We start from the raw sequence: 25,650 nt of genomic DNA on the forward strand, positions 1-25,650 counted from the left end.
TGATGGGAACTCTATGCATTCTGTATCTTTGACTTGCCTTTCCAGTGAGGCAGCTCTATCATTCAGCATGGGCTGGATTATGCTGCTATAACAAATAATCCCAGCATCTCAATGGCTGAAAGTCACAAATGTTTCTTACTCATGTTACATGTTCAAGCAAGAGTTAGCTGGGAATTGTCATCAATTGCATCCTGAGCCCCAGGCTGATGGGGCAGCTACTATCCACACAGAACATCAGTGGGAGGGATGTGCAAAAGAGAAAACTGGCCCTCAGAGTATCTTCCTGGGAATGCCACACACCACTCTGCTCCAAGCAAGCCATGTGGCCACATCTAACTTCAAAGGGAAGAGAAGCTTTGCCCTCTGGCAGAGAGGGGAAGCAGATATTAGTGAAGAGTAAAAATCTTACAAGGGAACAAACTTGCCCTTGTGCTTTAATGGATCATCCAGGCTTTCCTGTTCCCCTGAACAACACTTCCCTTTATTCATCCCTGTCACTTGCATTGCAGACTGAAATCAGCCATGGTGGCGTTACGTGTCTGCACATGTCACCATAGTCCCAGAGCCACAAAGTGCTGACTCCAGCGTGCACTTGCCTGTCATCAGCAAAATCCAGAGGAAGAGAGTTTGCAATAAGTCTTTAATTCAGCTGTTTTCATAATACTACTAAGAGGTTATCTGCCCTTTCTACTCTCACGCTCCTATGACTGGATGAGAGAATTTTACACAGGCTGTCTGACGGTGATTTCAAAACAGACTGAATGCAAAAGCAGATGTGAGAATCTAGCTGCCTTTTGCTGAGTCCCCTGTCCAAGAGATTTGCAAAAACGCAACCCAGAGCCACCTTTTTCTCCCTCATTATCTTGGAAAATACAGTTATTTTAAAAGTGTTCACATAATATGGGAAGGGGAATAGATCTATATGTACGACTGGGTCGCTTTGCTGTACAGCAGAAACTGGCACTGCATTGTAAATCAGCTATACTTAAACAAACAAAAAAAGAATGTTTAAAAGTCTTAATATATAATAGTTATTGACTTTGTGATTTTTAAATGTTACATTTTTTTTAAACTTTCTAAGTTTGAATGTCTGATAAGGATAAAGTAAACAAATTGATATAGTAAATAGGTATTAATAGACATAAACCACATAAGCAAAAATTCTATGGGATCTTTGGTATTTAAAGAGGGTAAAGTTTTTCTGACAAAAAGTTTGAGAACTGCTTTACTCTATATATCCCTTCATCTTCTACAGACCCCAGAGGTAACTTAATAGTGCTCTATAATTGCTCTCTGATCACATCATTTCCCTAAATCAAAAAAATATATATATATAATATAAAATAAAATAAAATCAGAGTTCCCATTGTGGCTCAGTGGGTTAAGAACCTGACTAGTATCCATGCGGATGAGGGTTCGATCCCTGGCCTTGCTCAGTGGGTTAAAGATCTGGCATTGCTACAAGCTGTGGCGTAGGTTGCAGATGTGGCCCTAAAAAGAAAAAGAAAAAAAAAAGGAACCTCATTCCCCTCCCCTTAAATGTGGGCTGAATTTAGGAACGCTAACAAATGGGATGTGGCCAGTGTGATGGTATTCAGCTTCGGAGAGTAATTCAGAAAAGACAAGTGCCTTTCTCCTTGCTCTGTCTTGAATCACTGGCTCTGGAAGAACCTTGCTACCATGTTGCAAGCAGCTCCTGGGAGAGGCCCACTGACTGGGAATGGAAACATCCCACAGTGAGGAACTGGGGTCTCCAGCCAACAGCATGGGGCTGAGCATCTTGGATGTGGACCCTCCACACCCCCAGCTGAAGCTTCAAATGACGGCAGCCCCTGTGGATATCTTGACTGCAATCTTATGGGACACTCAAGCCAGAACCACCCCTCTGGCCACTACCAGAGTCCTGATCCTCAGAACCTGTAAGAGAAAATGTTTGTTTCAAGCCACTACATTTGGGATAACTTGTTACATGGCAATGCATAAGGTATGTGAATTCCTCCTGTGAGTTACTATTTCTTTAAAGATATAGCCTGGACCCATCACAGGAAAGGGATGCCCTTTGATATCTCTATTAGTGGGATTCTGACTTGTTTGTTCTCCACCTGTCCCACCCTGACCTGGGATCATTTTCCACCTCTCTTGCTCCACCTCCCTGTTCTCCACTCTAAGAGGTTGGTCCCATGGACTCCCTTGCCCTCAGGCTTCGGTTTGGTTTCTGTCCACGGAAAACCCTGGTAGGGGGGCAGTGAGCAGGATGAGAGAGAGGTGTGGACATCTACCCCTGGACTCTCATTTCCTTCCCACCAGCCTAGGGGAGCAAGAGAAGGTGTTACACAGTGACTTTATTTTACTCCTACCTGCAGCATTGAGAGTTCATCGCGGTAAGGTCCATGCATTTAAAAGAAAAGCAACTCCCTCTTTGTTCTTCCTTTGAAAAGAAAAACAGCCTTTAAGTCCCCCCAAGACAATCAAATCCACTTCGTCAGGCCCGATTCCTCTGCCAGTGAAATCAAGTGCCACTCTCTGAATTATGCGATTGTTTATTAAGTCGGGGTAATTATCGGGGTGGAGAAATGAAACAAGAAATATCAAAGGCTGACATTTCTGGAAACATCTCAAAAGGTCTTCTTGCTCTTTTGGAACAAGGCTGAGCTTGGCTGGGCAGAGAACACTGCGTGACATGTTCCCTTCCTTGAGCAGTCAGGAGGGGCTGGCCTCTGAGGATAGGGCAGGTGCTAGAATGGGAAGAGCCCTGGCTTGGCAGCAGGAAGATCTGGCTGCCAGTCCTCACTTGCTGCAAGGTCACTGCCTAACCTTAGGCACATAATGCCTCAAGTTTTCTCATGTATCCAAAGGAAACTTTCCCATCTTATTTACTTTACAGGATGGTGGTTGTAAAAAAATAAATTAAGTAGGATTTGGCTGCATGAGGAAATATAAGATAAGGCACAAAGAGGTTACAGGACAAGTTCAGGAACACATGGATAGTGAGAGGTGAAGCTGGTATTTGAAGTCAGTTTCTAGAATCCATGCTCTTAAGCATTGTGTCCTCTTGATGGCCTTGACCCTGACCACACCCCTCAAACAGTCCCTTCAGTTAATTTTGAGTATCCCCCTAAAGCTCTCATCACTTTCCTTTTTCCTTCATTTTTTTCTTTTTTCTTTTGCTTTACGGGCCACGCACGTGGCATATGAAAGTTTCAGGCTAGGGGTCGAATCTGAGCTGTAGCCGCTGGCCTATGCCACAGCCACAGCAATGCCAGATCCCAGCCTCATCTGTGGTCTATACCACAGCTTACAGCAACGCCGGATCCTTAACCCACCAAGTGAGGCCAAGGATCGAACCTGCATCCTCATGGATACTAGTCAGGTTCGTTACTGCTGAGCCACAAAGGAAACGCCTCTCATCACTTTCCTGCTGTAATTCTATACTATGGCCTATTGTCTTTCACAAGCTTACAAAGGATTCAAAAGGGACAGGGAGGTACTGATTTTGAGTTAAAAGAGTTTTATATTTATGAGTTCCCCTTGTGGCTCAGCAGGTTAAGAACCCAACTAGTAACCATGAGGACATGGTTCGATCCCTGGCTATGCTCAGCTGGTTAAGGATCTGGTTAAGCCAGGAGCTATGGTGTAGTCTGCAGACAAGGCTCAGATCTGGCATTGCTGTGGCTGTGGTGCAGGCCAGCAGCTGTAGCTCCGATTCGACCCCTAGCCTGGGAACTTCCGTATGCTGTGGCTGGGGCCTTAAAAAGACAAAAAAAAAAAAAAAATTATATTGAATATCAAAGCCAAATTCTAGGTAAAAAAGTTCTAATAATATAAACGAAAAACATATACTTCCCAAGCTCTTTTCCATATTATGAAGCTAACGTGAATGAAAACACAAGTCCAAAATCTCTTATCTGAAGGTCTAGGGGCCAGACAGATTTTGGAATTTAGAAATGGTCCAGAGTTTTAAAAGTCATAAAAGTCATATAGAGTATATTGTACACACTGTATATATATATATATACAAAAGTATATAAATATATTACATAATACAGGGTCTAAGGAAACTTTCAGTCATCAATTTCTCTGCAAGATAATAGGCTAGATAATGGTTATCAGTTCATGTCAGTAGGTCACGTTTTGGTTGACGAATAAAGGATGGAAAACCTTTAGTTTTCAGAAGTAGTTTGGATTTTGGAATTAGAGATAAAGGACCATGGATGTGAGGTAATAAAGAATCGGGCCAATGGTAACAGCTTCATAAACTTTCATCAGTGGGAGTTCCCTGGTGGTCTAGTGGTCAGGATTCAGAGGTTTCATGGTTGCGGCCCGGGTTCAAACCCTGGTCTGGGAGTTCCCATTGTGGCCCAGCAGATTAAGAACCCAACCAGTATCCATGAGGATGAGGGTTCAATCCCTGGCCTTGCTCAGTGGGTTACAGATCTGGCATGGCCACAAGCTGGAGCATAGGTCACAGATGCGGCTTGGCTCTAGTGTTGCTGTGGCTGAGGCGTGGGCTGGGAGCAGCAGCTCTGATTCAACCCCTAGCCTGGGAACTTTCATATGCTGCAAGTATGGCCCTAAAAAGAAAAAAATAAATAAATAAATAAACTTTCATCAGAGAGAAGAGTATACACTTCCCATTTCTAATTGTAGTCACTTCCTCAGGAACGCAGATGGTGTATAAGGCTCTGTTCTCTTCCCAGATCAACAACAGAGAGGAGTTCCCGTCGTGGCGCAGTGGTTAACGAATCCGACTAGGAACCATGAGGTTGCGGGTTCGGTCCCTGCCCTTGCTCAGTGGGTTAACGATCCGGCGTTGCCGTGAGCTGTGGTACAGGTGAGCTGTGGTGCAGGTTGCAGACGCGGCTCGGATCCCACGTTGCTGTGGCTCTGGCGTAGGCCGGCGGCTACAGCTCCAATTCAACCCCTAGCCTGGGAACCTCCATATGCCGCGGGAGCGGCCCAAGAAATAGCAACAACAACAACAAAAAAAAAAAAAAAAAAAAAAAAAAAGAACAGAGAGATTGGTTTTTTGCCCTTGGCGCTTCCGTAGACTAGGGCAGTCTAGATGCTACGAAACACTGACTCCAACGAAGAGAACAGTTTTTGCTCTTAGCAGGTGGAGATAGCTCTGGTTACCCCACCAGACCTCCTCCTCATCTTTTCCACCTTGCTCTGGGCCTCGGAAGGTAGGGGCGATCTGTGCCCTCTGCCTTCTGACTGTTCTTGTCCAGCAGGGCATCCTGGCAGGAGATTGAGGGCGGAAAGGGGGTCCTGAGTGCTGGTCCCTCAGCTCCTTCCCTGAGTGGCCACCCTGGGGACAGCCGTGTCCTTCAACTGCAGTCACAGCCTCTGTCAAGGTGTCCTCCCTCTATAGTTCTGTCTTTCCTGGGGCTGGTTGTCTCCTTCCCGCTCCTTGTTCCTTCACACGCACGCGCGCGAACACACACACACACACACACACACACACACACACACACACACACAGTCACCAGCTCCAGGCTACTGCACTTCCCCTTGGGGGTTCCCTACACCTGGTCCACACCTTGATAACTGTCACTTTGGGAGTTCCCCCTCTGGCCCAACAGGATCACAGCGGCATCTCTGTAGTGCTGTTCCATCCGCGGCCCCACACAGTGGGTTAAAGGATCTGGCACAGCTACAACTGTGGCATTTGTCAAAACTGTGTCTTGAATCTGATCCCTGGCGTGGGAACTCCATATGCCGCAGGGTGGCCAGAAAAGAAAATAAAAGTCACTTTGTTAAACTCTCCCGATGTACTTGTACCTCCTTGGTTCTGATAAGACATTGATTGGGACAAAAGCCAAGATTAATTAAAAAGTGATAACAATGGAAGCAATCCGTGCCTCACCGTTAAATTTATGTAAATACTGCTTTCAAATGGTAATTGGATAGTTCATGTTTTTAAAACATTTAAGAAATAATAATTTTACAGAAAACTCATTATAAATGCAATTTTCTCAGTGAGAATAAACTGACTCATGCAGGGTATGTATCCGATTCCTTTCTGTAATGCGGAAGGACTGGAGCCTGGTGTGCAGTGGCCTGAAGTGCCCAAGGTTCAGAGGCTTGTTGGTAAAGCTCCAGGATGTCTGGAGACATCTGGGAGAAAACCACGCCTTGTCCTGCTCCAACAGCTCTGCAAGCATGAAAGCAGTCCTCGGACCAGCTTGCATGGTGCCACAGAGCCAAGGATGGTGGCCTATCTGTGCCATATCCCCAGCTATCACACTGTACACTTTATCATCCCCAGAAAGACAGGCATACATGGCGGGGGGTGGAGGTCTCCAGCAGGTGCACAGACTACATGTGTGTAAGGGCTAACCTGGCTTGGTGTTTTACAAGGCTGGGCATTGGAAGGCAACAATTTATTCTTCCAGAAGTTCTGAGAGGCCCCTGACTCCGGGCAAGACTGCCACCCTTCCAAGGTGGCAGTCAGTATATACAACGGTTATGGACTTGGGCCCCAGAACAGAGATGCTTGGGGTCAGATCCTGTTCCAATCGACTTGTGCAGCTGTGAGAACATGTTAGGAGTCTCTCTGGGCCTCCACAGTGTCCAAGGGGACAACAGTATGAACTTTCCTGGAGTGTGTGAAGGTCAGATGACTCAGTATGGAGTGCTGGGCTTAGAGCCATGCCTAGCACTTTGGAGCACTCAGGACTGCCACCTATCTAGAATGGTGCTAGCTACTGTCTTCTCTCTCTGCTCCAAGTGCCTCTGAATGTGACCTCTCGGTCACTCCAATCTACCCCTGATATCCTTCTGCCTGTCTGCTGCCTATCTTTTGGGCCTTCATCACATCCCTCTTAGGAACCATAGGACCCATCCAATCCCTCTTAGGAACCACCAGACCCCTCACAACATCCTGAAACACCAGTTGGCACCTAGGCAGGACAAGTCAGCCTCTAGGTGAGGAGCCCTGCAATCCCTGATGGTTATAAAAGCAGGTATCTCCCATGTAGAATGCACAAACCAGAGAAAGCATAAAAAATAATACAGAGACCTCAAATGAACTCAGAGAATCTAAAACTCTCCTCTAAGTTCTGAGGAGTCATGAATGCAGAGAAAGGCCAATGAAAATTTGCTCTTTTCCCAACACCTTTTCACATTGCTAGCTCATTTTGCCAGCTGATCAAGGGCAAGTTCACAGAGCTGTGCTTTGAGTTTCTTTTTTCTTTTTTTCTTTCTGCTTTTTAGGGCCGCTCCCAAGGCATATGGAGGTTCCCAGGCTGGGGTACAATCGGAGCTACAGCTGCCTGCCTATGCCACAGCCACAGCAATGCCAGATCTGAGCTTCGTCTATGACCTACGGCACAGCTCATGGCAATGCCGGATCCTTAACCCATTGATCAAGGCCAGGGATCAAATCTCCAACCTCGTGGTTCCTAGTTGGATTCAATTCTACTGCGCCACAACGGGAACCCCAGTGTGCTTTGAGTTTCTACACGAAGGTGAGCAGAGAGCTTGGGAAGCAGAGGGGACAGACATTGTAGGCCTACAGTGAGGGTAGTAAAGCTGCAAAGGGGACACCTGGGCAAATGGGGCTTGTCTGCTCCCCAGAGAAAGAAAGGTGAACAGGAAGGGGGCTTCCTGGAAGTCTGGGGAAGGAAAGGAGCCAGCCCCTGAGCAGTGAGGGGTGCCATTGCAGTCGTGATGAGAGTTTGACAATGAGAAAAATGTTTATCTCCACATCATCTAACCACACACCTTTAGGCCTGGCCCAATCTTGCACTCCACTTCTAAAACAAGTCCACAGCTAACTCCTCCTAAATGTTGATGATTCTCGGCCCTTGAAACTATAAATGTGTACATTTCTCCTCCCCCAATAGGCTTTTACCCCTAGGTTCATTTTTTTTTTTTTTCTTTGCTTTTTTAGGGCTGCACCCACAGCATATGGAGGTTCCCAGGCTAGGGGTCTAATCAGAGCCACAGCTGCCGGTCTACACCACAGCCACAACAATGCCAGATCTAAGCCACATCTGTGACCTACACCACAGCTCACAACTGGATCCTTAACCCACTAAGCAAGGCCAGGGATTGAACCTGAAACCTCATGGTTCCTAGTCAGATTTGTTTCCGCTGCACCATGACAGGAACTCCTGGGTCCATTTTTTGAGAAGCAAAAAGGCCCCCAGAAATGTGTGAGGGGCCTGATGATCAGATGTCAAGACATCAAGTGTGAGGTCATCCAGGGCAGACCCAAGATGGCAGGCATCCAGTCGTTCAATCCAATTCCTATGGCCATCACAAGAATCACTCTTCCCTTGGTGGCCTGCCTTTTCATCCTTTGGCTGTTTCCCCTCCCCTAGAGCAGGTGTATTCAGCAGGCATGGAATGTGCCCTCACAGTTCTGTCTCTACAACACGCTAGAAGGGAGACCTGACTCTGGGCAACTGAAGACTGTTCCCAGGACTCAAGGCTACCAAGCTTTAGTTCAGCTCTTAGCATTGCTTGGGGTCAGATCCTCTTCCAGCCTTCCCAGTTTCACTCTTTCCCAATCACACCTTGTTTTTCTTCTACCCTTGATTTTTGGGGAAAAGGATGAGGGTGGAGAGGGAGGAGGAGCTGTTGCCTACTGGTTCATCTTACATTCGTGCCTGCTCCAATGCTGTGCTGTCACAGCCATTCCTTGGTTCACTGTTCACCTTTACAGCAAACTTTTTCCCTAACTCCCAGCACGTGGTGCATGAGCCATGATGATGCAGGCACAGGCAAGAAAAGAAAGGTCAACTTATCGGGCTCTATTTTTTTTTTATTTTGCTTTTTTTGAGGGCCACACCCTTGGCATAAGGAAGCTCCCAGGCTAGAGGTCAAGTCAGAATTGCAGCTGCCAGCCTAGGCCACAGCCACCAACACAGGATCCAAGCCATGTCTGCCACCTACACCACAGCTCATGGCCACACTGGGCCCTTAACTCACTGAGTGAGTCCAGGGATCAAACCTGCATCCTTATGAATACTAGCCGGGTTCTTAACCTGCTGAGCCACAATGGGAACTCCCATTGGGCTCTATTTTATTTTATTTTTGTCTTTTTGCCTTTTCTAGGGCCACTCCCGAGGCATATGGAGTTTCCCAGGCTAGGGGTCTAATCGGAGCTGTTGCTGCCAATCTACACCATAGCCATAGCAACGAGGGATCTGAGCTGGGTCTGTGACCTACACCACAGCTCACAGCAATGCCAGATCCTCATTCCACTGAGCAAGGCCAGGGATCAAACCCACAACCTCATGGTTCCTAGTCAGATTCGTTAACCACTGAGCCACAAGGGCAACTCCACTGGGCTCTATTTTAATAGAGTATATAGAGCTCGGTTGCAGAGGGAAAATGCAGGCAGATGACCTAATAAGCATGGGGGTGATCATGCCCCGCCCCCATGCTTCTGCAGCAAAGGGTCAAAGGGCATAGCATTGCAATGGCATCCACACCTCTCCCTAATCCTGCCCCAATTCCAAGAAGAGAACGTGAGGCTGAGAAAAGTTTTTATGTGCCACTCAGATCGGCCCTCTCCCACCTCCGCAAAACGACTCCTCTCCTGCTGGCACACAGCAGTTCTCATCTGCTTGATTATGCTAAAATCTCTATCTCACGCCTGCCTTTAATTATACTTCCAAAGGCCCCCTTCTATCACCTTAGCCATGGCACTTGGTAAGGAGGTCGTGGGTGGGTTGGTGTGGCAAACACCAGGCTGATGCCCCAGGGCACACCCCCTGGACCCCCCCAGTGTTCATGGCAGCTGTGGTTTTCAATTTCTTCCCACCTGGAGCCTGAGGGTTTTCTCCTATGAGAGAGGAACTCACGTGGCAAGTGTGAGGGTGAGTGTTGGTGGGAAAGATGCCTCCAGAGGTGCCCCTCACCCCACGAGGCCTGCGATGTGGTGGACCCAGGGCCAGGGGAACCATTTCCGGTCCTGTTCCCCAGTTCCCCAGGGGAGACCCAGAAGGACTGCAACCTGCTTGTGCAGGGGCTGTCTTGCCCAGTAGTGCCTCTTGCTCTGCCTTTCCTCCCTTCCTGCCTCCTTTACTCTACTTCACTGCGCTTCCAGGGTTCACCTCCCAAACAGACTACCTGTACCCAAGTCCTCGTCCAGGGTCTGTTTTTGGAGAAGCCTAAACTAAAACAGCTGGACAGGAAAAATATCACTTACAGTTGTTCTCTCCTCCTCTTCCTTACCTCCCTCTTATCTCCTCTCCCCCCCACCCCCCACCCACTGAGAGCTGGCTCTGTCCCTGCCACTTCAAAACTCCAGATCTTGCCAAACCCACTGATTCCACCCTATCACATGTGACCGCCAGGTAGCAGCTGCCTGCCAACAATTTCCTCTTTGGACCTCGCTCTCCTCTTGGCTCCCACGGCAGCTCTCTCTCCTATTTTCCTCTTGCTTTCAAGCTTTCTGTCCTGGTCTCATTCAAAAATGCCCTTTTTTGGAGTTCCCATTGTGGCTCAGTGGTTAACAAATCTGACTAGGAACCATGAGGTTGTGGGTTCGATCCCTGGCCTTGCTCTGTGGGTTAAGGATCCAGCGTTGCTGTGAGCTGTGGTGTAGGTCGCAGATGCGGCTCGGATCCCGAGTTGCTGTGGCTCTGGTGTAGGCTGGTGACTACAGCTCTGATTAGCCCTCTAGTCTGGGAGTCTCCACATGTTGTGGGAGTGGCCCTAGAAATGGCAAAAAGACCAAAAAACAAAAATGCCCTTTTTTGGAGTTCCCTGGTGGCCTAGCTGTTAGGGATTTGGCATTGTCACTGCTGTGGCTTGGGTTCGATCCCCAGGCTGAAAACTTCCACCTGCCCTAGGCACAGCCAAAAAAGCAGAAAGAAAAACAACAACAACAAAAATGGCGTTCCTGTCGTGGCTCAGTGGTAACGAACCTGGTGAGTATCCATGAGGACTCATATTCGATCTCTAGTCTCGCTCAGTGGGTTAAGGATCCGATGTTACCCTGAGCTGTGTGGTAGGTTGCAGAACAAAAAACCCTGCAAAGATGCTGCCCTTTTTCCCCCATCTCCCACATTCCCCAAAGCACCACATTAAATTAACCCACTTTTTTTTTTTTTTTTTTTTTTTTTTTTTTTTGCCATTTCTTGGGCCGCTCCTGAGGCATATGGAGGTTCCCAGGCTAGGGGTCAAATCTGAGCTGTAGCCTCTGGCCCATGCCAGAGCCACAGCAACGCGGGATCTGAGCCGCATCTGCAACCTACACCACAGCTCATGGCAACGCCGGATCGTCAACCCACTGAGCAAGGGCAGGAACCGAACCCGAAACCTCATGGTTCCTAGTCGGATTCGTTAACAACTGAACCATGACGGGAACTCCAAATTAACCCTCTTCTGTTCTCACTCCTCACACTTGCTGGGGGCAACTTCACTGGCTTCCATTCCAACAAATGCCAGTGAAGCCCCATCTACGCATCCTGCCCAGGCCTCTGTGCTGAGACCCTCCTATGCACATCTGCATCCTGGATGGAACCTCTTGAAAGTTCCATGGGTCCTCATTTAAGCAGGCCCCCAACTTTGTGGTGGTGCATTTTCCCCCTTAAGAAATTTGGCAGAGAAGGACAGAAAAGAAGCAAGAGTGTGAGGAGGTGGGCTTGGAAAAAGTTATGGCTGTCTCCATATTGGGAAGCCCTCTAGCCAAAAAGAAAGATGAATGAATAGAATTAGTTTTTTTTTTTTTTTTTAAGGGTGTGGGGCAAAAATATGGGAGAAGCTAAGTTTCTGGGCAGGCAGAGGCAGAAGACAAGAAGAAAGGAGGAAGAAAGGTTCCGATTCGAAATACTGGCAGGTGCTGAGGAAATCTGCTGCCGGCATTCCTGCCAGTTGGCCTGTTTCCTCCTTGAACTGGGAGGTGAGATCATTTGCTGGGGGCGGGGTGAAATGGTGCATTGGAGCCTAGAGGCAAAGTTTGGGAATGAGGCACGAGTTAGGGTGCAGCAGTGGACAGCACAACACAAACCCGCTTTAGGAAAACAAGGAGGAGATGAAGTGACTGATAACAGCCTCACAGTCTATTTTATTTATTTGTTTTTGGTCACGCCTACAGCATGCGGAAGTTCCAGGGCCAGGGATCAAATCCAGCCACTACTTGACCTGAGCCATAGCAGTGGCAATGCTGGATCCTTAACCGCTAGATCACCAGGGAACTCCTCAGCTTGACGGTATAAAGACTGTCCTGACTGCAGGTGGACTCCCTCCATTCTCTTGTTCATCCACCCCACCCCTCCCCATGCCCAGTGCCTGCGCCTCAAGTTTCAACAGCTATAGTCACCTTACCGTCACCGAAACACCCAGAGAAACGTGATCCCCCCCTTTTGCTCTGGCAGAAGAGAGGGGAAAGCTTATTTCCCAGAAGCCCCTACAACTGTTTACTGGTGTGTGATTGGCGCAAATTGGATGACGGGCTCATTTATGAGGAACCAATCACAGCGGCCAGAGAAATGGGAGAACTGATTGGCTGAAGCCCTTCAGGATCCACCCCTGGAAATGAGAATGAGGGCAAACCCATCCAAAGAGCCGCCTAGAGAATGCGGGAGGGGCATTTCCTCAAAGGAAAATCTAGGTTCACGTGGGAGGAAACAGAACCGATGCTATGTCAACCAAGAAGTATCCACCATAGTTTATTTCTGAGGAAAATGTGAGAAACAACTGTTGAAACATTCCTCCAGGTGTGCTGTGGTGGGGTTCTGAGGTGTGTGGAGTGGAGAAATCTGTCGTGACTTCGTACTTCTTGGCTTTATGATTGTCCCTAGCAGGCTGGTGGTAGGAGGGGAGAAAGTGAAGGAGACTGACCCAGACTTGGAGGCCTGCCAGGTACCTTGAGGACAGCTGGGCAAAGTGTGAGCTGAGGGTAATAGAGTGCCTGAGGTGATGGATGGCGGGGAGCAGGGAATTTGGAAAGGAGCCGGGAGACGAAGATAAAATGGAGTGGTTCCGGGACTCAACATTTAGATGAACTCAGAGAAGTCTGGGTTGGGGGGAAAAGGAGACAGGACCCACAGGAGATCACGTGAGAGATGCAGTGTAGCTGGAGAGAAAGCTGGTGAGAAAGGATGAGGGTGAGATATTGGCATTTAAAATTCAGAGGGAGGAAAAAAAGTGATGGGGTGTTCCTCCTATCGTGCGGTGGGTTAAGACTCCGACTGCCGCAGCTTGGGTAGCTGCGGAGGCACCAGGTTCAATGCCCAGCCCCGCCATGGGTTAAAGATCCAGCACTGCCCCAGCTGTGGTGTAGGTCAGTCACAGCTGTGGCTCAGATTTGATTCCTGGCCCGGGAACTTACGTATGCCACAGGAGCAGCCTCCCCCCCCCCCCAATTAATTAATTAATTAAAATTCGGAGGGAGTCAGCAATGGCAAGGGGTTTCCTGGGTTCTATTTTTTTCTTTTCTTTTTTTGTCTTTTTAGGGCAGCACCCATGGCATATGGAGGTTCCCAGGCTAGGGGTCGAATCTGAGCTACAGTTGCCCACCTATGCCACAGCCACAGACACTCATGATCTGAGCCGTGGCTGCCACCTACACATAGCAACACCAGGATCTTTAACCCACTGAGCAAGGCCAGGGATCGAACCTGCGTCTTCATGGATACTAGTTGGGTTCGTTACCATTGAGCCACAATGAGAGCTCCCTGGTTTCTATCTTCTAAATGAAGACATTCACAGGATTATCCTGGGCTTAAGAGCAACACAGTAACACCTGAAATCTCCCACCAGCCTCAGAAATCTGAGACATGTCACCAAGGTTTCATCTGCCTGGGAGTGTTGTCCCCCAAATGCTAGTCCAGCTGGGCTCTTCACACAGAAGGGCCACTGGAGCTACTGGCCATTCCCTTGTCTTTGAAACTGAGTCCATAGAACTCTGAGACCACCCCATTTTCCTTCTGCCAGAGCCCTGAAAAGGTTTTGTTTTGTTTGGCTCTTATTCTTGTTATTTTTTGTCTTATTATTATTTTGTTAGCTTGTTTTAATCTTATTTTTATTTTAATTGTATCCTATGAATTGTTATTTTGTTATCCTGATTATTGTTATTTTGTCAAGGTGGCACAGGCCACCTTAGTTCTCAGGACAGAAAAGAATGGAAAGGAAGGATGCTAGGAATAGGATACACTGTATGTTTTGACCTAAATTTTTTTTTCTTGACTGCACCCATGGCATGCAGAAGTTCCTGGCCAGGGATCAAACCTGCACCATGGCAGTAACCAGAGCCACCAGTTACGACAGCAAATCCTTAACCCACTGAGCCACCAGGGAACTCCTAAACTTTAAAATGTTTTCATCACTTACTTTGGGCCAAGGAGATGTGCACAGAATTTCTGCAGAATGAGAAGGCAGAGGGAAACTTAGAAGGAAACTGAAGTTCTAGTTGACTGGCTTGACCACTGATGTGCTCTGTGAATTAAATCCAATTATTTAAATATACAGAGCCTCAGTTTCTATATATACTCAATGAGCTTAATTATGGCTTTCTACCAGGAGTTAGTAAACTTCTTCTGCAAAGGGCCAGAGAGTAAATATTTTAGGGTGGGTGGGCTGCCCAGTCTCTGTTGCATCGACTACCTCTGCTGCTGTAGCATGAAAGCAGCCGCAGACAATATGCCAACCAATAAATGTGGCTGTGTCCCAATATGACATTTTTTTAAACAAAATCAGGCAGTCACAAACCTAACTGTAAAATTCAAAACTAAAACTCCAGAAGATAGTGTAGGAGAAAGCCTAGATGGCCTTGGGTATGGTGATGACTTCTCAGATACAGGCCTAAAGACACAATCCATGAAAACAAATAGACTTCATTAAGATTAAAGATTTCTGATCCGTGAAAAACAGCATCAAGAGAATGAGAAGATAAGCCACAGGTTGGGAGAAAATATTTGAATGGCCAAAGTCCAAAACACTGACAACGCCAAATGCTGCCAAGAATGTGGAGCAACAGGAATTCTCATTCATTGATGGTGGGAATACAAAATGGTACAGCCACTCTGGAAGACAGTTTGGCAGGTTCTTACAAAACTAAATGCGATCTAGAAATCGTGCTCCTTGGCATTTACCCAGAGGAGTCAAAACCTTAGATCCCCACCAAAACCTGCACACAGATGTCTCTAGCAGCTGTATTCATAATCATTAAAACTTGGAAGCAACCCAGATGTCCTTCACGAGGTGAGTGAATAAATAAACTGTGGTTGGTATATCCATATCATACAATGGGATATTATTTAACGCTAAAAAGAGATGAGCTATCAAGTCATGAAAGACACGGAAGAACCCTAAACACATGCTACTAAGTAAAAGAAGAAGAACTCATACTATACTGTATGATTCTAAGTACATGGAAAAGGCAAAGCCATGGAGACAGTAAAAAGATCATTGCCAGGGGTTGGGGAAGGATGAATAGACAGAGCTCAGAACATCTTTAGGGCAGTGAAAATACTGTGATGCCACAGTGATGGGTACGTGTCATTATACATCTGTCCAAACCCGTAAAATGTACACCGAGAGTGCACCCTGATGTAAACTACAGACTCTGAGTAATTATAATGTATCATGCAGTGCTCTGATGAGAGCCGGCGATCGTGGGGGAGGCTGGGCACATGCGGGCACAGGAGGTATATGGGGAAGCTCTGTACCTTCTCCTCAAGTTTGCTATGAACCTAAAACTGCTCTGGAAAATTAAAGCCTTAATAAAACAAGTTCCTGTTGGGGCTCAGTGGGTTAACAACCTGACAGAGGGTCAGTGAGGGTGTGAGTTCTGATCCCTGGCCTCGCTCAGTGGGTTAAGGATCCAGTGTTGCCGCATGCTGGGACATAGGTTGTAGGCGAGGCTCGGATCTGGCGTTGCTGTGACTGTGGCTGTGGCGTAGGCCAGCAGCTGCAATTTGAGCCCTAGCCTGGGAACCTCCATATGCGGTGGGTACAGTCGCAAAAAGAATAAAATAGAATAAAAAATAGAATAAGACAAAACAGGTAGCAGGCAGGATTTGACTCCTCGGAGTATAAAATGCGTGATGAGAGGAGCATTAACCTGTTTCTTGGGTCCCTTTGATGGAGGTTTGGCCATGAATGGAAATATTGTGGTCTAAACCAGACTCTCACCTAGATATTTCTGGGAGGCCCAGGGGACGTCTCAAAGATGCTAGTAAATACAACAGTCATTATTTTTCCCTTGGTCATCTCCCTGGAACCACCTTAGCTTTGTTAATAACTAAGGCCTGCTCTGCCACGTGAAAGACCCTCAGCCCTGCAGATGCCAAGCCCCCACCCCTGCCCTGGGCCTAGTACAACCCTGCACTCCTGGAGGGTGGCATCATAGGTGGCCCCAAATTACACAAATTACACTATGCTCTTAGCAAACAGGGTTGAATGCTTACGTTGTTGTCACCATCTAATAGAGGGCTACTTTAGTAGAAGAAACTGGCGTGCCTCAGGCCAGATATAATGGGGAGGGAGGGGAAAGAGAGAGCATAGAGGTTGTGTAGGCAGGTTTGGGGTTCATGCCTAAGGATGGCAACTTCACTTCCATCTTTATTTCATTGTTCAACTAGTTCATGTATTTTTGCATTTTTTTTTTCTTTTTACAGCCATACCTGCAGCATATGGGAGTTCTCCAGGCTAGGGGTTGAGTCGCAGCTGCGGCTGCCAGCCTACACCACAGCCACAGCAACGCCACATCCCAGCAGCATCTGTGACCCACGCTGCAACTTGAGGCAATGCCAGATACTTAACCCACTGAACGAGGCTGGGGATGGAACCTACATCCTCATGGATACAAGTTGCATCTTTAACCCATTGAGCCACAACAGGAACTCCTGGCCGGCTGATTAATGCATATGGCCAAACTTAACTGCAGAGGAGGGCGGGACATACAGTTAAACTGTGGGTCCAGACTAAATAGAAATGATTTTATTGAACATACAGGAAGACAATGACAGCTGGGGACAACCTGAGTGACAGAAATTGCTCTCTAGTCAGAATTACTCTCCCTGTTGACCACTGAGACTGTGTTCCTGATGAGACACCGTTTTCTGTGTCTCGTCTTTTAAGCAGAGGCACTGAAAGAACCATGGGCTCTCTTTTCATGGAAGTCCCACAGATGCCCCTGGAAAATAAAAACAGTGTCTCCCTCCAGAGCCGAGGGCACATTTCTTGGATGTCCAGGATAAAAAAAGTTCATGTCTCTCTTAGGGAAAAACCTAAAACCTGTATCTTCTACAAGAAAACAGAAAAAAAAATTTTTTTTAAAGGTTCAGGAGGGACTTTCGAAGAGCAGGTAGTATTATTCCATATGCTTCTATTTATTTTATTTTATTTTATTTTATTTTATTTTATTTTACCCACATCCACAGCATATGGAAGTTCCCAGCCCAGGGATCAAACCTGAGCCACAGCCGTGCCAACACCAAGTCCTTAACCATTCGGCCACTAAAACTCCCAGAAGAAAATTTTCGTGGCCTTGAGTTTGGCTAAGATTTCTTAAATAGGAGCCGAAACGCATGAGCCATAAGAGAAAAACAAACAAATTGGACTTCATAAAAACAAAATATTTTGATCTTGGAAAGACACTGTCAAGAAAATGAAAAGACAGCCCACAGACTGAGACAATATTTGCAAAACACATCTGAAAAAGGATGCCCAGAGTATATAAAGCACCCTCCGAACTCAGTAAGAATATAATCGAAAAAAATTGATTTGAACAAGCATTTCTTCAAAGGTAACTTATAGAGAGCAAATAGGGCCACAAAGGGATACCCAATGTCTTTAGGAAGAGGCAAGTGAAAACCATAATGAGAGACCACTACAAACTAATAGAATGACCACACTTTTAAAAAGCTGATCATGCCAAGCTCTGGTGAGGCTGCCGAGTCACTAGAATGTTCATGCCTTGCGGTGGACTGGGCTGGTGGGAATGTAAAATGGTGCAGAAACTGTGGAAAACAGTTCAGCCGTTTGCTATAAAGTTAGAGACTTACCATATGACCCAGCAGTCCTACTCTTAAGTCTTTACCCCTGAGAAATAAAACTGTATATCCTTACAAAAACCTATACCTAAACCTTTATAGCTTTGATCATAATGGCTCAAAACGAGAAAGAGCCCACATGTTCTTCTATTGTGAACAGATAAACCAACCATGGTATAATCACACAATGGTACACTAGTCCACAATAAGAAGAAATGAACTGCTGCTAAAGGCGAAAACATAATGCTAAGTGAAAGAAGCCAGACACAAAATGCTGCACGACATCACAGAAAAAATGAAACAACGGAGAGAGAAAACAGATCAGTGGTTGCCAAGGGCTGGAAGGGTGGATTGAGGACTGGATGTAAAGGGCCATGAGGCTAGGGGCTGAATCAGAGCTGTAGTCACCAGCCTACACGACAGCCACAGCAACACAAGATCCTAGCCGCATCTGTGACCTACACCACAGCTAACGGCAATGCAGGATCCTTAACCCACGGATCGAGGCCAGGGATTGAACCCACATCCTCATGGATACTAGTCAGATTTGTTTCCCCTGAGCCAGGACAGGAACTCCCAATATTCTACCTTTTTTTTTTTTTTTTTTTTTTTGGTCTTTTGTCCTTTTAGGGCTGCTCCCATAGCATATGGAGTTTCCCAGGCTAGGGGTCAAATTGGAGCTGTAGCCACTGGCCTAGGCCAGAGACACAGCAACATGGGATCCGAGCCATGACTTCGACCTATACCACAGCTCATGGCAACACCAGATCCTCAACCCACTGAGCAAGGCCAGGGATCAAACCCGAAACCTCCTGGTACCTAGTCGGATTCATCAAACATTGAGCCATGATGGGAACTCCCAATATCCTATTTCTTGATATCAGGGGTGCATACATGGCATTGGCATTTTTACCAATTGATAGAACTGTATACCTAAAAAGAATGCATTGCATGATATGTAAATTATACCTCAATAAATTTAATTTTTTTTTCTTTTTAGGGACACATCTATGGCATATGGAAGTTCCCAGGTTAGGGATTGAATCAGAGCTGCTATTGTTGGCCTATGCCACAGCCACAGCAATACCAGATCCGGGCTGCATCTGCAATCTACACCACAGGTTGCGGCAGTGCCAGATCCTTAACCCACTGAGCAAGGCCAAAGACCACACATCCTCATGGACACTATGCCGAGTCCTTAACTCACAGAGCCGCAATGAGAACTCCTAATTTGAGTTAAAATTTTAAAAATCGATTAAGGAATCCCTATTTTTCCCCCCATAGAATCCAAGTCCTCTGAAGTATTTTCAATGAGAGTTGATGCCAGAATTTTTCTGTGCTCTATTATCCTCTGGGGAATCGGCAGCTTTGGTAATATTCTTGAGAGGGCTCCAATATTGTCTCTGGGATTTTCTTCCAAGCTGCTGATGCTCATCCTATAAGTTTTGATGCTGGCACTTTATTGATCTTACTAAAATATGTCAAATGAATGTTTGCAGGCCACAACCAGGACTCATATTTCTAGTGGCATATTGGTCAGCTCTAAATCCTCTACATTTTGGTCAGCAGACTATTGAAAGATAATCTGAACACAGTCTAACATCTAAAGTTGTACATGGGCAGGCAGCAAAAATTACTTCCCAGCTGCCACCTGGATAATAGCAATTGTAAGAATTTGTTGACTTCAACTTCAAAGGTATTAGAATGTGAAAAATGCTCACCTTCAAATTGATAAGATATTACTACTGGGAGACATCTCCATGAAGAAGCTGGACTCCAAATGCCCTTTTGAAAATCCTGGGAAAGACAGTAACATAGTGAAATATTTTTGCTTAGTCTTTTAATTTTTTTTTCCCAGAGAACTACATTTTCAATTCCTCTAGGTTACATGTATACACAATACAAAATCCAAACAGAGAATACTGTGGAAAATAAGTCTCTCTCAAACCCCTCGAGCTTCAGACACCAAGTTTCCTCTCTGGAAGAGAACCACTGCTGAAGGCCCCTATGTTTGAACTGCTTGAGAAAGATCACTCTGGCAACAAGGCAGAGGCTCAAGAAATGGGAGGAGCAAAAGGGCATTTGAGAACTAAGAAGAAATGACAATAGTCTGGGGTGGGGGGTTCAGGAAATAAAGACGTAAATCCAGATAGTGGGGATGTATATCATTGAGAACTGCATTTAGTTAAAAATACAAGCAACCTGAGAAACATTTATGTAATTCTCATATAAAAGAAGTCTGAGTAAGCATTTTTTAATGGCTGATGTATCCGTTCAATGATGTCATTAATGCTCAGGCCTCTTCTATATGTCTGCTCTGCCATCCTTACAAGGTTGCCTCAAGGTAGCAAAATGGCCAGCGTTGCTCCAGCCATCACATCCATGTATCAAAGCAGAAGGAAAAAAAACAGAGGAAAGAGCAATAGTGCATGTGCTTACTATCTCTTTCTTTTTTTGTGTGTGTGTATGATAATTATTTATTAACCACTGTAATACATTCATATTGTTCTGATCAACTGGGTGTACTAATAGTAATTTTTTTTTTCCCACTGTACAGCAAGGGGGTCAGTTTATCCTTACATGTATACATTGAAATTACAGTTTTTCCCCCACCCTTTCTTCTGTTGCGACATGAGTATCTAGACATAGTTCTCAATGCTATTCAGCAGGATCTTCCTTGTAAATCTATTCTAGGTTGTGTCTGATAAGCCCAAACTCCCGATCCCTCCCACTCCCTCCCCCTCACATCAGGCAACCACAAGTCTCTTCTCCAAGTCCATGATTTTCTTTTCTGAGGAGATGTTCATTTGTGCTGGATATTAGATTCCAGTTATAAGTGATATCATATGGTATTTGTCTTTGTCTTTCTGGCTCATTTCACTCAGTATGAGATTCTCTAGTTCCATCCATGTTGCTGCAAATAGCATTATGTCATCCTTTTTATGGCTGAGTAGTATTCCATTGTGTATATATACCACATCTTCCGAATCCAATCCTCTGTTGATGGACATTTGGGTTGTTTCCATGTCTTGGCTATTTTGAATAGTGCTGCAATGAACATGCGGGTGCATGTGTCTCTTTTAAGTAGAGCTTTGTCTGGATAGATGCCCAAGAGTGGGATTGCAGGGTCATATGGAAGTTCTATGTATAGATTTCTAGGGTATCTCCAAACTGTTCTCCATAGTGGCTGTACCAGTTTACATTCCCACCAGCAGTGCAGGAGGGTTCCCTTTTCTCCACAGCCCCTCCAGCACTTGTTATTTGTGGATTTATTAATGATGGCCATTCTGACTGGTGTGAGGTGGTATCTCATGGTAGTTTTGATTTGCATTTCTCTTATAATCAGCGATGTTGAGCATTTTTTGCAAAACACTCTCTGACATCAACATTATGAATATTTTCTCAGGTCAGTCTCCCAAAGCAATAGAAATTAGAGCAAAAATAAACCCATGGGACCTCATCAAACTGAAAAGCTTTTGCACAGCAAAGGAAACCAAAAAGAAAACAAAAAGACAACTTGCAGAATGGGAGAAAATAGTTTCAAATGATGCAACTGACAAGGGCTTAATCTCTAGAATATATAAGCAACTTATACAACTCAACAGCAAAAAAAACCAATCAATCAATGGAAAAATGGGCAAAAGACCTGAATAGACATTTCTCCAAAGAAGATATACTATCTCTTTCTTATCCTAATGGTTGGTATCAACTCTCTGCTCTTCTCCTTTTCCATCTGGGTTCTGTTTTAGTGGGCTGGAGTGTGTGGGTTACATCAGTGGCTTTCTTGCCCTTGGCATTCTGATGGGTTCAGCCAGTAGTATCCATGGCAGGAGATTAGCATGTGAGAAGATAAAGAGCTTAGGGTTTTTTCCCCCAGAATTCTTTTTTACAAAGTCACAGCTGACTGGCTGCCTCTCTCTACCTGAAGCCCACTGTTCTCAAGGCAGCCTGCTCTGAGCTCCTCCTTATTGTTCAGAAATAGTGATGATAACAGCTTGCTGATCCTGATCCTGTTCTCCTTTTCTAGTCCTCATGACTTCTATACATTCTGCCCACACCTTTATCAATAGTCACATTATGTATAAAACATCCCCAAGTTATCCTAACTTCAATGTTGCATCTGTTTGTTTCCTTGCTAGGACTCTGTATGGTGCAAGTCTCAGGCTAGCTGAGTCAGCCCCTTTTAAGACTTCCTAAAAGGTTCACTCAACTATTTTTACTTATAGTTAGAAGTTAGATGGCCATCCTGATGAAGGAAGGTAGGGATATATAGGTGGCTTATTGTTGGTATTGGTTTTGGGGAACTGGTCATTAGTAATAAAGGAAGACTGGAGGCTGAATAAGCAGCTAGATGTTTCTGTCATAGGAGGGAATAGGGGGAAAAATAAAGATGTCCAGTGAGAAACAATATTAATTTGTAAATAACCAGACTGAGGAGAGAGGCGCAATGCCTCATTCATCATTGAATTTATAGTAACACAGTCATATTTTACTTATTTTTTATTTTTTAGGGTTGTTCCTGAGGCATATGGAGGTTCCCAGGCTAGAGGTTGAATCAGAGCTGTAGTTGCCGGCCTACCCCACAGCCACAGCAACAGCAATGCAAGATCCAAGCCGCGTCTGCAACCTACACCACAGCTCACAGCAACACTGAATCCTTAACCCACTGAGCAAGGCCAGGGATCAAACCTGCAACTTCATGGTTCCTAGTCGGATTTGTTAACCACTGAGCCATAATGGGAACTCTGTAGTCAGATTTGTTTCTGATGCACAACAGGAACTCCCATCACAGCATTTGTGAGAGGGCCACATCTCCCATGGGCTTCTCCCTACCAATGATGGAATACGGCAGGGAGACTACGGCAGACCATTCCTGGAAGGTATGAGACTCCGCCAACTGACGTTGGCTCAAAGCCTTGGCCCACTCCCCTCCTCCAGCTTTGCTGAATTTCACCTAGACTGCCCTGCCATCCAAGACATGTCTACCACCCTTCCTTCCCTTTCTTCCTCACTCGGGGTTAGACATGGGCTGTGGTCTAGTGACTCTCCCAGCCTTTACCAGCTCCCCTTCATTTCCTCTTCCACAGGCATCTTCCATTCATTCTGGTCTTGGCATCTGCTTCTTGGAGGGCCTGGACTAACATAGTGAGGATCATAATAGCACCTCTGTCTCACTGAGTCATTGAAAGGATAAATGAGTTAATTTGTTGACTGTGCTTATAATCAAGCTTGACAAATGCTGATAATTCAATCCAGTTCAGCTATTAAAGACAGACCAGATCTTACATTTCTAGTGTCATAGCAGGTTAGATAATCCCCAAACCTTCCATTATTAAATACCATAAGATATGATGAAATATAGAAAATAGTCTTCTACCTACCTAGCTGAGCTTATAAAAAATATAAACCCTATGGGCAAAATAGAAAGGGACCTAAAAACCAGAGCAGTAGTATTGAGTCCACTTTGCAGCTGGCCCCAGGAAACTGGAGGAAGCCTTTGAACATAAAGCTGAGGATTTTCAAAGAATTTTAGAAAAAGGGTGGGGACTGCAAGTCAAGCCATAGCAATGAGAAATATCAAGGAAGCTTGTCCATTGTTATTTATATCTGGATAAAGGGAAAAGGTCCCCCAAGACACTGCCCTCACTGAAGGCAGAGTTTGGCATTCCTACCACTTTTGTGGCTGAGTCCCAAGCTTATAATATCTGTGACAAAGTGAATACAAGTCCTCTCTGGAGGGACACACTCTCAGCTAAGGATGCTCAGGGTTCTCGTCGACACAGCCCTGCTGAAGATGAACTCACAATCCAAAATTCCAGAACAAGGAAATAACCCCCCACGAGTGAGCGTTAGCAATATGAGGAGCAGAATTAGCTTTCCAACAATTTAAGGCTGTTATTGTAAACATATTTATATGCTCTGGCTGGTAGATATAGTAATAATGACAAAGAATGGAATTTTTAAAAACACAAGGAAAGATTGAGGTTCTCACAAAGAACCAAATAAAAGTTTTAAAGACTCTCCTATCTGAGAAGCTCTAGAAAGCAGAGCCTGAGGCAAGGATTAGGATGCTGATTCTTTATTTGGAGATAAGCCCGTTGAGATGAAGGGAAGGAAGAAAAGGGGAAGTGGGGCAAAGAAAGACGTAAAGCAAGGTGATAGATGCATTACAGTGCTGGCCACTGTTTGAGAAGCCACGAAGGGACACCTGGTCACTTAACAGGCATTTTGCCTAGCATCCAGGGCTTTTCTGGAAAGTTTTTGCAAAGAAACAAACACCACCTCTGATTGGAAGAATTTATTTGCCCAGCTTCCTCCCTTTCCCATTTCCCATTGCTCACATTCTACTCCAGAGAGTGCATTGTTCTGTGGTGCACTGTTCATCCTTTGATGCCACCAGGAAACCAGATCCCCTGTCTAGAAGTAAAAGAGCAATTTGCTGCAGACACCCTGGCCTGTGGAAGGTGAAGAAAGGCAATCCCAGGCCTCCAGCCAGCCTGGAAGCTCAGCAGAAGCAGCAGAGTTCCTGCACGCTTGAGCTGGAAGAACTCGGAGAATAGGGAGGCAGTTTGACTCTGAGGAGGTGAACAAGGTTAGATTCTGATGTGAAATTAGAAGTAGAGTCATTGAAATTAAGAAATACCCCCAGTGCATAAACAGTATATTGTATCCAGATGAAGACAAAACTGAGGATTGGATAACTTAAATTATACCTCTAGAAGTTCCTGCTGCGGCTCAGTGGCAATGAATCTGACTAGTATCCATGAGGATGCAGGTTCAGTCCTTGGCCTCAACTCAGTGGGTTAAGGATCCAGCATTGCCATGAGCTGTGGTATAGGTCACAGACATAGCTTGGCTACAGCTCTGATTCCACCCTTAGCCTGGGAACTTCCATATGCTGCTGGTGCAGCCTGAAAAAAATAAAATAAAATAAAAAATATATAATGGTACCTCTGTGTTGCATTCTGGATAGACAAACAAACAAAGAGAGGCAAGAGGAGCTCCTGTTGTGTCTCAGTGACAACAAACCTGACTTAGTATCCATGAGGACACAGGTTTGATCCCTGGCCTCACTCAGCAGGTTAAGGATCCAGCATTGCCGTGAGCTGTGGTGTAGGTTGCAGACATGGCTTGGATCTGGTGTTACTCTGGCTGTGGTGTACGCTGGCAGCTGTAGCTCTGATTTGACCCCTAGCCTGGGAACTTCCATATGCCACAGGTGCAGCCCTAAAAAGACCAAAAGAAGAGAGAGAGGCATGAAAGTAAAAAGGTCCAGTTTATACTCAATAGGACTTTCAGAAGATGAGATTAGAGAATAAGAGGTTACACTGATAAAAAAAAAATGAATGCTTAGATTCAGTTTCTAAGAATTTTTATTTTTAATGTCCAAGGGCAGCTTTTGTACCAGAGGTTATTTTCACTTATTTGGGTTTGGTTTTTAAAAATTTACTTACTGGAATTATAAATTTAAAAACCTTGTTTTTATTGGAGTTCCCATCGTGAACTGACTAGGAACCATGAGCTTGTGGGTTTGATCCCTGGCCTTGCTCAGTGGGTTAAGGATCCGGCATTGCTGTGAGCTGTGGTGTAGGTCACAGATGAGGCTCGGATCCCGCATTGCTGTGGCTCTGGCATAGGCCAGTGGCTACAGCTCTGATTAGACCCTGGCCTGGGAACCTCCATATGCCCGGGA

At 45.7% G+C, this 25,650-nt stretch overlaps 1 long non-coding RNA gene across 1 annotated transcript; it reads right to left on the reverse strand.

Moving 5' to 3' along the window:
• LOC106504403 lies at positions 1,461-19,835 on the reverse strand. Its single transcript, XR_002345705.1, has 3 exons — positions 19,679-19,835; positions 2,358-2,428; positions 1,461-1,917 (listed from the first exon to the last, which is right to left on the reverse strand). It is a non-coding gene; the product is annotated as an uncharacterized LOC106504403 (long non-coding RNA).

The sequence above is a fragment of the Sus scrofa genome, chromosome 7, assembly GCF_000003025.6.
Source record: "Sus scrofa isolate TJ Tabasco breed Duroc chromosome 7, Sscrofa11.1, whole genome shotgun sequence".
Classification (NCBI taxonomy): Eukaryota; Metazoa; Chordata; class Mammalia; order Artiodactyla; family Suidae; genus Sus; species Sus scrofa.